The following is a 12730-nucleotide window of genomic DNA, read 5'->3' as shown; positions in this document are numbered from 1 at the left end:
CAGGGAGATCAGCTCGGTGCTTTGTGACCACCTAGAGTGGTGGGATTGGGATGGTGGGAGGGAGGGAGATGCAAGAGGGAAGAGATATTGGGATATATGTATATGTATAAGTGATTCACTTTGTTATAAAGCAGAAACTAACACAGCATTGTAAAGCAATTATACTTCAATAAAGATGTTAAAATATATGTATATATTTGATGAATATATATGCAAAATCTTCAGCAAAATATTATCAAACCGAATCCAACAATACATAAAAAGCATCATACACTGTGATCAAGTTGAATTCATTCCAGTGTCTCAAGGATGGTTCAACCTACACAAATCAATGTGATACACACATTAACAAAAGATAAAAACCACATAATCATTTCAATACATGCATAAAAAACATTTGACAAAATTCAACATCCATTCATGATAAAAAAAAAAAAACTCTAATGAAAGTGGGTAGAGTGGAAACATAACTCAACATAATAAAAGCCATTTATGACAAACCCAGTGCCGGCATAATACTGAATGGTGAAAAACTGAAAGCCTTCTCACCAAATTCAGGAACAAGACAAAAAGGCCCACTGTAAACAGTTCTATTCACCATACTATTGGAAGTCCTAGCCACATAGATAGGACAAGGAAAAGAAATAAAATATATCCAAATCAGAAGGGAATAGGTAAAACTACCAGTATTTTCAGATGAGATGCTACTCTATACAGAGAACCCCAAATTCTCCACACAAAAACAATTAGAACTAGTAAATGAATTCAGCAAGGTAGCAGAATACAACATCAGTATACTGAAATCTATTGCATTTCTTTACATTAATAATGTAATATAAGAAATAGAAAGTTAAAGAAATCCTGTTTAAAGTCTCATCAAAAAGAAGTAAAATACCTAGGAATAAACTTAACGAAGGAGTTGGAAGAATTATACACTAAAACTATAAAACTATAAAAAGGAATTTGAAGATGATTCAAAGAAATAAAAAGACAGCCAGTGCTCTTGCATTGGAAGAATTAATATTAAAATGGTCATACTAACCAAAGCTACATACAGGTTTAATGGAATCACTATCAAAATACCCTTGACATTTTTCAGAGAACTAGAACAAATAATCCTAAAATTTATATGGAACCACAAAAGACCCAGAATTGCTTACAAAATCCTTAGGAAAAGGAACAAAGTTGGAAGTATAACCCTTACAGATGTCAAGCTATACTACAAAGTTACAGTAATCAAAACAGCATGGTATTGGCACAGAAACAGACATATAGATCAACGGAACAAAATAGAGAGTCCAGAAATAAACACACACACCTACGATCAATTAATCTGTGACAAAGAAGGAAAGAATATACAATTGAAAAAAGACAGTCTCTTCAACAAGTGGTGTTGGGAAACCTGGACAGCTACACGTAAATAAATGAAATTAGAAAACTCCTGCACACCATATAAAAAATTCAAAATTGTTTAAAGACCTTAATATAAAATATATTACCATAAAACTCCTAGAAGAGAACATAGGCAAAACAATATTTGACATAAATTATAGTAATATTTTGGGGATCTGTATCCTAAGTCAAAAGAAATAAAAGCAAAAGTAAATAAATGGCAGCTAATTAAACTTAAAAGCCTTCACACAGCAATAGAAATCATCCACAAAACTAATACACAACATACAGAATGGCAGAAAATATTTGCAAATGATGCAACCGACAAGGGGTTAATACCCAAAATATGTAAACATCTCATATAACTCAATATCAAAGAAACAAACAACCCAATTAAAAATGAACAAAGACCTGATATAAATTTTCCCAGAGAAGACATATAGATGGCTGACAGACAGATGAAAAAGCACTCAACATTGCTAATTATTACATAAATGCAAATCAAAACCACAATGAGGTATCACCACACTCCATTCAGAATGGCTTTCATCAAAAAGTCTACAAATAATAAATGCGTGAAAGGGTGTAGAGAAAAGGGAACACTCTTACACTATTAGTGGTTATGTAAATTGGTGCAGCCACCATGGAAAACAGTATAAAGGTTCCTTAAAAAAAATAAAGTAGAGAGAGCTACCATCTGATCCAGCAATCCCACCCCTGGGTATATATCTAGAAAAAGTCCAAACTCTAATTCAAAAAGATACATGTACCCCAATCTTCATTGCAGCAGTGTTTACAATAGCCAAAACATGGCAACAACCCAACTGCTCATAAATATATGATTGGCTTAAGGAGATATAATACACACACATGCAGACACACACACACACATATATACAATGGAATATTACTCAGTCATAAAATAGAATGAAGTATTGTCATTTGCAACAACATGGATGGACCTAGAGAATATTATACTTGCTGAAGTAAGTCAGAGAAAGACAAACACTAGGTAATATCACTTATATGAGGAATCTAAAAAAGAATACAGATGAATCTATATACAAAACAGAAACAGACTCACAGACATAGAAAATAAACTTACGTTTATCAAAGGGGTGAGGAAGTGGAGGAGAGACAAATTAGGAGTATAGGATTAATAGATACAAACTACTATACATAAAATAGATAAGGAACAAGGATTTACTGTATAGCACAGGGAATTATATTCAATATCTTGTAATAAACTACAATGGATTATAAGCAGAAAAAAATAACTAAATTACTATGCTGTATACCTGAAACTAACAGACTGCTGTAAGTCAACCATACTGCAATAAAAAAATTTAAATCAAGAACATGTGAAGAAGTCCTGAAGATGGCGGAAGACTAAGATGCAGAGATCACCTTCCTCCCTACAGATACACCAGAAATACATCTACACGTGGAACAACTCCTACAGAACACCTACTGAACACTGGCAGACGACCTCAGACCTCCCAAATGGCAAGAAAGTCCCCACGTACCTAGGTAAGGCAAAAGAAAAAAGAATAAACAGAGACAAAAGGATAGGGACGTGGCCTGCATCAGTGGGAGGGAGCTGTGAAGGAGGAAAGGTTTCCACACACTACGAAGCCCCTATGTGGGCAGAGACTGCGGGTGTCAGAGAGGGAAAGCTTCAGAGCCGCGGAGGAGAGCACAGCAACAGGGGTGCAGAGGGCAAACCAGAGAGATTCCCGCCCAGATGATTGGTGCGGACCGGCACTCACCAGCCCGAGACGCTTGTCTGCTCACCTGCCAGGGAGGGCGGGGCTGGAAGCTGAGGCTCGGGCTTCGGTCGGAGCACAGGGAGACGACTGGGGTTGGCAGCATGAACACAGCCTGCAGGGGGTTTGTGCACCACAGCTAGCCAGGAGGAAGTCCGGGGAAAAGTCTGGACCTGCAGAAGAGGCAAGAGACTTTTTCTTCCCTTTTTGTTTCCTGGTGCGCGAGGAGAGGGGATTAAGAGTGCTGCTTATAGGAGCTCCAGAGACGGGCATGAGCCAAGGCTAAAAGCACGGACCCCAGAGACAGGCATGAGACGCTAAGGCTGCTGCTGTTGCCACCAAGAAGCCTGTGTGCGAGCACAGGTCACTATCCACACCCCTCTTCCGGGGAGCCTGTGAAGCCCACCACTACCAGGGTTCCGGGATCCAGGAATAACTTCCCCAGGAGAACGCACGGTGCGCCTCAGGCTGGTGCAACGTCTTGGCGGCTGCTGCTGCTGCAGGCTCACACCGCATCTGCACCCCTCCCTCCCCCCGGCCTGAGTGAGCCAGAGCCCCCGAAGCAGCTGCTCCTTTAACCCCATCCTGTCTGAGTGAAGAACAGACGCCCTCCGGCGAACTACATGCAGAGACGGGGCCAAATCTAAAGCTGAGCCCCTGGGAGCTGTGAGAACAAAGAAGAGAAAGGGAAATCTCTCCCAGCAGCCACAGAAGCAGCGGATTAAAGCTCCACAATGAAATTGATGTACCCTGCATCTGTGGAATACATGAATAGAAAATGAATCATCCCAAATTGAGGAGGTTGACTTTGAGAGCAAGGTTTATTATTTTTTCTCCTTTTCCTCTTTTTGTGAGTGTGTATGCGTATGCTTCTGTGTGAGATTTTGTCTGTATAGCTTTGCTTCCACCATTTGTCCTAGGGTTCTATCCGTCCATTGTTTTTATCTTTTTAAAAACTATTTTTTTCTTAATAATTAGTTTTTATTTTACTAACTTTATTTAATTTTATATTTCTTTTATTTTATTTTCATTCTTTCTTTCTTTCTTTCGTTCCCTCCCTCCTTCCTTCCTTCCTTCCTCCCTCCCTCCCTCCTTCACCCCTTTCTTTCCTTCTTTTTTTCTTTCTTTCTTTCTTTCTATCTTTCTTTCCTTCTTTCTTTTTTCTTTCTTTCTTTCTTTCTTTTGTTCCTTCTGTTTTTCTCCCTTTTATTCTGAGCCGTGTGGATCAAAGGCTCTTGGTGCTCCAGCCAGGAGTCAGTGCTGTGCCTCTGAGGTGGGAGAGCCAACTTCAGGACACTGGTCCAAAAGAGACGTCCCAACTCCACATAATATCAAATGGCGAAAATCTCCCAGAGATCTCCATCTCAACACCAGCACAGAGCTTCACTCAAGGACCAGCAAGCTACAGTGGGGGACACGCTATGCCAAACAACTAGCAAGACAGGGGCAAAACCACACCAATTAGCAGAGAAGCTGAATAAAATCATAGTAAGTCCACAGATACCCCAAAACATACCACCAGATGTGGACCTGCCCACCAGAGAGAAAAGATCCAGCCTCATCCACCAGAACACAGGCACTAGTCTCCTCCACCAGGAAGGCTACACAACCCACTGAACTAACTATAGCCACTGGGGAAAGACACCAAAACAATGGGAACTAAGAACCTGCAGCCTGTAAAAATGAGACCCCAAACACAGTAAGATAAGCAAAATGAGAAGACAGAAAAACACACAGCAGATGAAGGAGCAAGATAAAAATCCACCAGACTTAACAAATGAAGAGGAAATAGGTAGTCTGCCAGAAAAATAATTCAGAATAATGATAGTAAAGAAGATCCAAAATCTTGGAAATAGAATAGACAAAATGCAAGAAAAAATTAACCAGAACTTAGAAGAACTAAAGAGTAAACAAGCAACAATGAACAACAAAATAAATAAAATTAAAAATACTCTGGATGGGATCAATAGCAGAATAACTGAGGCAGAAGAGTGGATAAGCGACCTGGAAGATAAAATAGTGGAAATAACTACTGCAGAGCAGAATAAAGAAAAAGAAGGAAAAGAACTGAGGACAGTCTCAGAGAACTCTGGGACAACATTAAACACACCAATATTCGAATTATAGGGGTTCCAGAAGAAGAGAAAAAGAAAGGGACTGAGAAAATATTTGAAGAGTTTATAGTTGAAAACTTCCCTAATACGGGAAAGGAAATACTTAATCAAGTCCAGAAAGCACAGAGTCCCAAACAGGATAAATCCAACGAGAAATATGCCAAGACACATATTAATCAAACTGTCAAAAATTAAATACAAAGAAAGCATATTAAAAGCAGCAAGGGAAAAACAACAAATAACACACAAGGGAATCCACATAAGGTTAACAGCTGATCTCTCAGCAGAAACCCTACAAGCCAGAAGGGAGTGGCAGGACATACTGAAAGTGATGAAGGAGAAAAACCTGCAACCAAGATTACTCTACCCAGCAAGGATCTCATTCAGATTTGATGGAGAAATTAAAACCTTTACAGACAAGCAAAAGCTGAGAGAGTTGAGCACCACCAAACCAGCTTTACAACAAATGCTAAAGGAACTTCTCTAGGCAAGAAACACAAGAGAAGGAAAAGACCTAAAATAACGAACCCAAAATAATTAATAAAATGGGAATAGGAACATACATATTGATAATTACCTTAAATGTAAATGGACTAAATGCTCCCACCCAAAGACACAGACTGGCTGAATGAATACAAAAACAAGACCCATATATATGTTGTCTAAAAGAGGCCCACTTCAGGCCTAGAGACACATACAGACTGAAAGTAAGGGGATGGAAAAAGGTATTCCATGCAAATGGAAACCAAAAGAAAGCTGGAGTAGCAATTCTCATATCAGACAAAATAGACAAATACAAAGAAAGCATATTAAAAGCAGCAAGGGAAAAACAACAAATAACACACAAGGGAATCCACATAAGGTTAACAGCTGATCTCTCAGCAGAAACCCTACAAGCCAGAAGGGAGTGGCAGGACATACTGAAAGTGATGAAGGAGAAAAACCTGCAACCAAGATTACTCTACCCAGCAAGGATCTCATTCAGATTTGATGGAGAAATTAAAACCTTTACAGACAAGCAAAAGCTGAGAGAGTTGAGCACCACCAAACCAGCTTTACAACAAATGCTAAAGGAACTTCTCTAGGCAAGAAACACAAGAGAAGGAAAAGACCTAAAATAACGAACCCAAAATAATTAATAAAATGGGAATAGGAACATACATATTGATAATTACCTTAAATGTAAATGGACTAAATGCTCCCACCCAAAGACACAGACTGGCTGAATGAATACAAAAACAAGACCCATATATATGTTGTCTAAAAGAGGCCCACTTCAGGCCTAGAGACACATACAGACTGAAAGTAAGGGGATGGAAAAAGGTATTCCATGCAAATGGAAACCAAAAGAAAGCTGGAGTAGCAATTCTCATATCAGACAAAATAGACTTTAAAGATTATTAGAAGAGACAAAGAAGGACACTACATAATGATCAAGGGATCGATCCTAGAAGAAGATATAACAATTGTAAATATTTATGCACCCAACATAGGAGCAACTCAATACATAAGGCAAACACTAACAGCCAAGAAATGGGAAATAGACAGTAACACATTCATATTAGGGGACTTAACACTCCATTTTCACCAATGGACAGATAAGCCAAAATGAAAATAAATAAGGAAACACAAGCTTTAAATGATACATTAAACAAGATGGACTTAACTGATATTTACAGGACATTCCATCCAAAAACAACAGAATACACATCTTTCTCAAGTGCTCATGGAACATTCTCCAGGATAGAACATATCTTGGGTCATAAATCAAGCCTTGGTAAATTTGAGAAAATTGAAATTGTATCAAGTATCTTTTCCGACCACAACACTATGAGACTGGATATCAATAACAGGAAAAGATCTGTAAAATATACAAACACTTGGAGGCTAAACAATACACTACTTAATAACGAAGTGAACACTGAAGAAATCAAAGAGGAAATCAAAAAATACCTAGAAACAAATGAAAATGGAGACACGATGACCCAAAACCTATGGGATGCAGCAAAAGCAGTTCTAAGAGGGAAGTTTATAACAATACAATCCTACCTTAAGAAATAGGAAACATCTCGAATAAACAACCAAAGCTTACATCTAAAGCAATTAGAGAAAAAAGAACAAAAAACCTCCACAGTTAGCAGAAGGAAAGAAATCATAAATATCAGATCAGAAATAAATGAAGAAGAAATGAAGGAAATGATAGCAAAAATCAATAAAACTAAAAGCTGGTTCTTTGATAAGATAAACAAAATTGATAAACCATTACCCAGATTCATCAAGAAAAAAATGGAGAAGATTCAAATCAGTAGAATTAGAAATGAAAAAGGAGAAGTAACAACCTTCACTGCAGAAAAACAAAAGATCATGTGAGATTACTACAAGGAACTCTATGCCAATAAAATGGACAACCTGGAAGATGTAGACAAATTCTTAGAAATGCACAAGCTGCCAATACTGAATCAGGAAGAAATAGAAAATATGAACAGACCAATAACAAGCACTGAAACTGAAACTGTGATTAAAAACCTTCCAACAAACAATAGCCCAGGACCAGATTTCTTCACAGGCGAACTCTATCAAACATTTAGAGAAGAGTTGACACCTATCCTTCTCAAACTCTTCCAAAATATAGCAGAGGGAGGAACACTCCCAAACTTGTTTTATGAGACCACCATCACCTCGATACCAAAACCAGAAAAGGATGTCACAAAGAAAGAAAACTAGAGGCAACTATCACTGATGAGCATAGATGCAAAAATGCTCAACAAAATACTAACAAACAGAATCCAACAGCACATAAAAAGGATCATACACCATGAACAAGTGTGGTTAATTCCAAGAGTGTGCAAGGATTCTTCAATATACGTAAATCAATCAACGTGATACACAATATTAACAAATTGAAGGAGAAAAAAATATGATCATCTCAATAGATGCAGAGAAAGTTTTTGACAAAATTCAACACCCATTTATGTTAAAAACCTTGCAAAAAGTAGGCATAGCGGGAACTTTCCTCAACATAATAAAGGCCATATATGACAAACCCACAGCCAACATTGTCCTCAATGGTGAAAAACTGAAAGCATTTCCACTAAGATCAGGAACAAGACAAGGTTGCCCACTGTCACCACTCTTATTCAACATAGTTTTGGAAGTTTTAGCCACAGCAATCAGAGAAGAAAAGGAAATAAAAGGAATGCATATCAGAAAAGAAGAAGTAAAGCTGTCACTGTTTGCAGATGAAATGATACTACACATTGAGAATCCTAAAGATGCTACCCATAAACTACTAGAAGTAATCAATGAATTTGGTAAAGTAGCAGAATTCAAATTAATGCACAGAAATCTCTGGCATTCCTATACACTAATGATGAAAAATCTGAAAGTGAAATCAAGAAAACACTCCTATTTACCATTGCAACAAAAGAATAAAATATCTAGGAATATACCTAGCTAAGGAGACAAAAGGCCTGTATGCAGAAAATTATAAGACACTGATGAAGGAAATTAAAGGTGATACAAATAGATGGAGAGATATACCATGTTCTTGGATTGGAAGAATCAACATTGTGAAAACGACTCTACTACCTAAAGAAATCTACAGATTCAATGCATTCCTATCAAACAACCACTGGCATTTTTCACAGAACTAGGACAAAAAAATTCACAATTTTTATGGAAACACAAAAGATCCCAAATAGCCAAACCAATCTTGAGAACTAAAAATGGAGCTGGAGGAATTAGGCTCCCTGATTTCAGACTATACTGCAAAGCTACAGTAATCAAGACAGTATTGTACTGGCACAAAAACAGAAAGATAGATCAATGGAACAGGATAGAAAGCCCAGAGATTAATCCACACACATATGGTCACATTATCTTTAATAATGGAGGCAGGAATGTACAGTGGAGAAAGGACAGCCTCTTCAATCAGTGGTGCTGGGAAAACTGGACAGGTACAGGTAAAAGTATGAGATTAGATCACTCCCTAACACCATACACAGAAGTAAGCTCAAAATGGATTAAAGACCTAAATGTAACGCCAGAGACTATCAAGCTCTTAGAGGGAAACATAGGCAGAACACTCTATGACATAAATCACAGCAAGATCCTTTTTGACCCACCTCCTAGAGAAATGGAAATAAAAACATAAATAAACAAATGGGACCTAATGAAATTTCAAAGCTTTTGCACAGGAAAGGAAACCATAAACAAGACCAAAAGACAACCCTCAGAATGGGAGAAGATATTTGCAAATGCAGCAACTGACAAAGGATTAATCTCCAAAATTTATAATCTGCTCATGTAGCTCAATAACAAAGAAACAAACAACCCAATCCAAAAATGGGCAGAAGACCTAAATAGACATTTCTTCAAAGAAGATATACAGACTGCAAGCAAACACATGAAAGTATGCTCAACATCATTAATCATTAGTGAAATGCAAATCAAAACTACAATGAGATATCATCTCACACCAGTCAGAATGGCCATCATCAAAAAATCTAGAAACCATAAATGCTGTAGAGGGTGTGGAGAAAAGGGAACACTCTTGCACTGCTGGTGGGAATGTGGATTGATACAGCCATTTGGAGAACAGTGTGGAGGTTCCTTAAGAAAGTACTAATAGAAATACCATAGGACCCAGCAATCCCTCTACTGGGCATATACCCTGAGAAAACCATAATTCAAAAAGAGTCGTGTACCAAAATGTTCATTGCAGCTCTGTTTACAATAGCTCGGAGATGAAAACAAGCAAAGTGTCCATCATCAGATGAATGGATAAAGAAGATGTGGCACATATATACAATGGAATATTACTCAGCCATAAAAGGAAATGAAATTGAGCTATTTTTAATGAGGTAGATGGACCTAGAGTCTGTCATACAAAGTGAAGTAAGTCAGAAAAAGAAAGACAAATACCGTATGCTAACACATATATATGCAATTTAAGAAAAAAATAATGTCATGAAGAGCCTATGTGTAAGACAGGAATAAAGACACAGGCCTACTAGAGAATGGACTTGAGGATATGGGGAGGGGGAAGGGTAAGCTGTGGCAATGCGAGAGAGTGGCATGGACATATATACACTACAAACATAAAATAGATAGCTAGTGGGAAGCAGCCGCATAGCACAGGGAGATCAGCTCAGTGTTTTGTGACCACCTGGGGGGGGGATTAGGAGGGTGGGAGGGAGAGAGATGCAAGAGGTAAGAGATATGGGAACATATGTATATGTATAACTGATTCAGTTTTTTATAAAGCAGAAACTAACACACCATTGTAAAGCAATTATACTCCAATAAATATGTAAAAAAAAAGAACGTGAGAAATATTTTTTGTTTCAATTGAGCACACATTTTTTTTTCAAACGTCTGTTAGTCATGGGTAATTTATCAGGCAGAATACTATTTATCAGTCGGACTACATTTTACCTCTTCGTGCTAAACTTTAAGACAATGTTTTCCAGTGAGTCTTTATACATAAAGGCAAACTAATAGGTGATGTTAGTTTTATTTTTGGTAGTATTCTTAGTGCAAGTATTTCTTTGTACCTTTTTGGATAAAAACGCTATTGTTACTGAATATGAATGCTGACTGCCTCTCTCATATAATGTAGTTCCACAATATCTACTAAAAAGAAAATCTGGTCATATTGTTCAGCTGACCTTTTAATTCTCATGCAGTAACCTTTCCCTTATAATGAACTACTTGTCTTTTTAATATCAGCATAAAATAATAACAGTGATACTATGAATAGCTATTACTTTTACTAAGCACTTACTAAGGTATGTACCTTATATAGAATAGTAAATGTATTACCTGTATCTTGTAAATGGCAGATTGAAAGTTAGAAATAACAAGTGACTTGAATACAAGGTCACAGTTAATAAGTTATATAACTGGCACCAAAAATCAGGTTTGAAATTTAAATCCGTGATCTTAATAATTATTGTATCTAGGAGGAGAGCATTTTTAAGATTAGAAAAGTTGGGGTTCTATGAAGTTAGCCAAAGTAAAATGTTGATAACTTCTACAGAATCACTTTGATTTTTGTCCCCACCCACATGTGGATATCTGAGTCAGATGGCTCTACTCTACCTTCTTTAACACTTGTGTTCCATCTGTTTTCAAGGATTACCATGTTTGCCTGGGCCAGTTCCAGTTTTTGTCTCTTGTCCCAGTAAAAGTATTCCATAGGAAACTCTTTCAATCTCACAAGTGTTCAGGTTTGGATATAAGTTACCCGGCCACTTAGATTTGGCCTATAGGAATGCAAGTGGTTATTGGAAATTAAAATAATTTCACCATTTGGGCTTTCTCCTACTTAGGTAAGAATGGAATTGCCTGAATAGTTTGGCATCAATTTCTCTCCTGTATCCTTTCCTTTAACAAAATGTTCCTTAAGTATCTCAGAAGAAGGAATAAGGCACAGAAAGAGGGAGGGAGAGATTAATAAAGATTCACCTTGCTGACACACGTTTGCTGAAGGCTAGAGCCCCAGTTGGATCTCTTGCTGTTAACCTACCTCATCAGCTTCTGCTCCTCTTTATGTTTTGCCTGCACTTTCAAGTACAGTAGTGTTTTCTCCTATTAGGAAATCCTGTTATAAATTTAAACACCAAATTGGAATTCTGCTTCTTGAGCCCTTGTGGATCTTATCATCTTCAGATAGAATCATTTTAATTCACAACTGGGTTGTAAAGAAAAAAAAAGACATTGTTTAACACAAGGATAATAATGAAAAAATGAATTACTGGCCAGGATACATTTTAGTAAATGGCATTCATTAGGAAGCAGCATGGTCCATGCAGCAGGAGGCAGGCTGCTCTGGAGTGTGGGAGATCTGGGATCTAGTCCTGGTTCTACCCTAAACCTGCATGTCCTCTGTCAAGTCACATTCTTGCTATGAGCTTCAGTTTCTCCATCAGTAAAATGAGGGCTTTGAGCTTAGTGATCTCTGAGCTATCCTCAAGTTCAAACTTTGATTTTACTCACAAAAATTCATTCATGTTCATTCTCCAAGTGGAAATTGTGATTTCAAGAGCTTTGTAAGTGAACTTGAAATAATTCTATCAGAAATAAAAGTTAGACTGCCTGGCTGAGGGAGGAATGGAGGAGGGATGAGTAAAACCATGTAAACAGTATTACCAGGGACAGATTTATCCCCCTTAAAAGAACAAACTGTTTTCAAGCACTTTTGAAGCATCTATTTACATAGAAATCCATTTACATACACATTTCTGATGACAAGTAATTCTCAATTCATTACACTCGTTCCCAGAGGCCCTATATTGGCAACACTTTTTTAGTTTGGTTTGGGTTGCTGTAGCTCCTTGACTGTAATAAAATTACCTTTCAAATATTCTATCATTTTTAATTTAACACTTTTAATTAAAATTATTCAGGTCCCCAATTAGACTGGATTAGCAAGGTTTTGCATTACCACATTTTTGT

This window comes from Delphinapterus leucas, chromosome X, assembly GCF_059928025.1.
Source record: "Delphinapterus leucas isolate spDelLeu-1000000601 "Yukka" chromosome X, BTC_Dleu_Yukka2, whole genome shotgun sequence".
Taxonomy (NCBI): Eukaryota; Metazoa; Chordata; class Mammalia; order Artiodactyla; family Monodontidae; genus Delphinapterus; species Delphinapterus leucas.
This window is presented reverse-complemented; position numbering follows the sequence as displayed.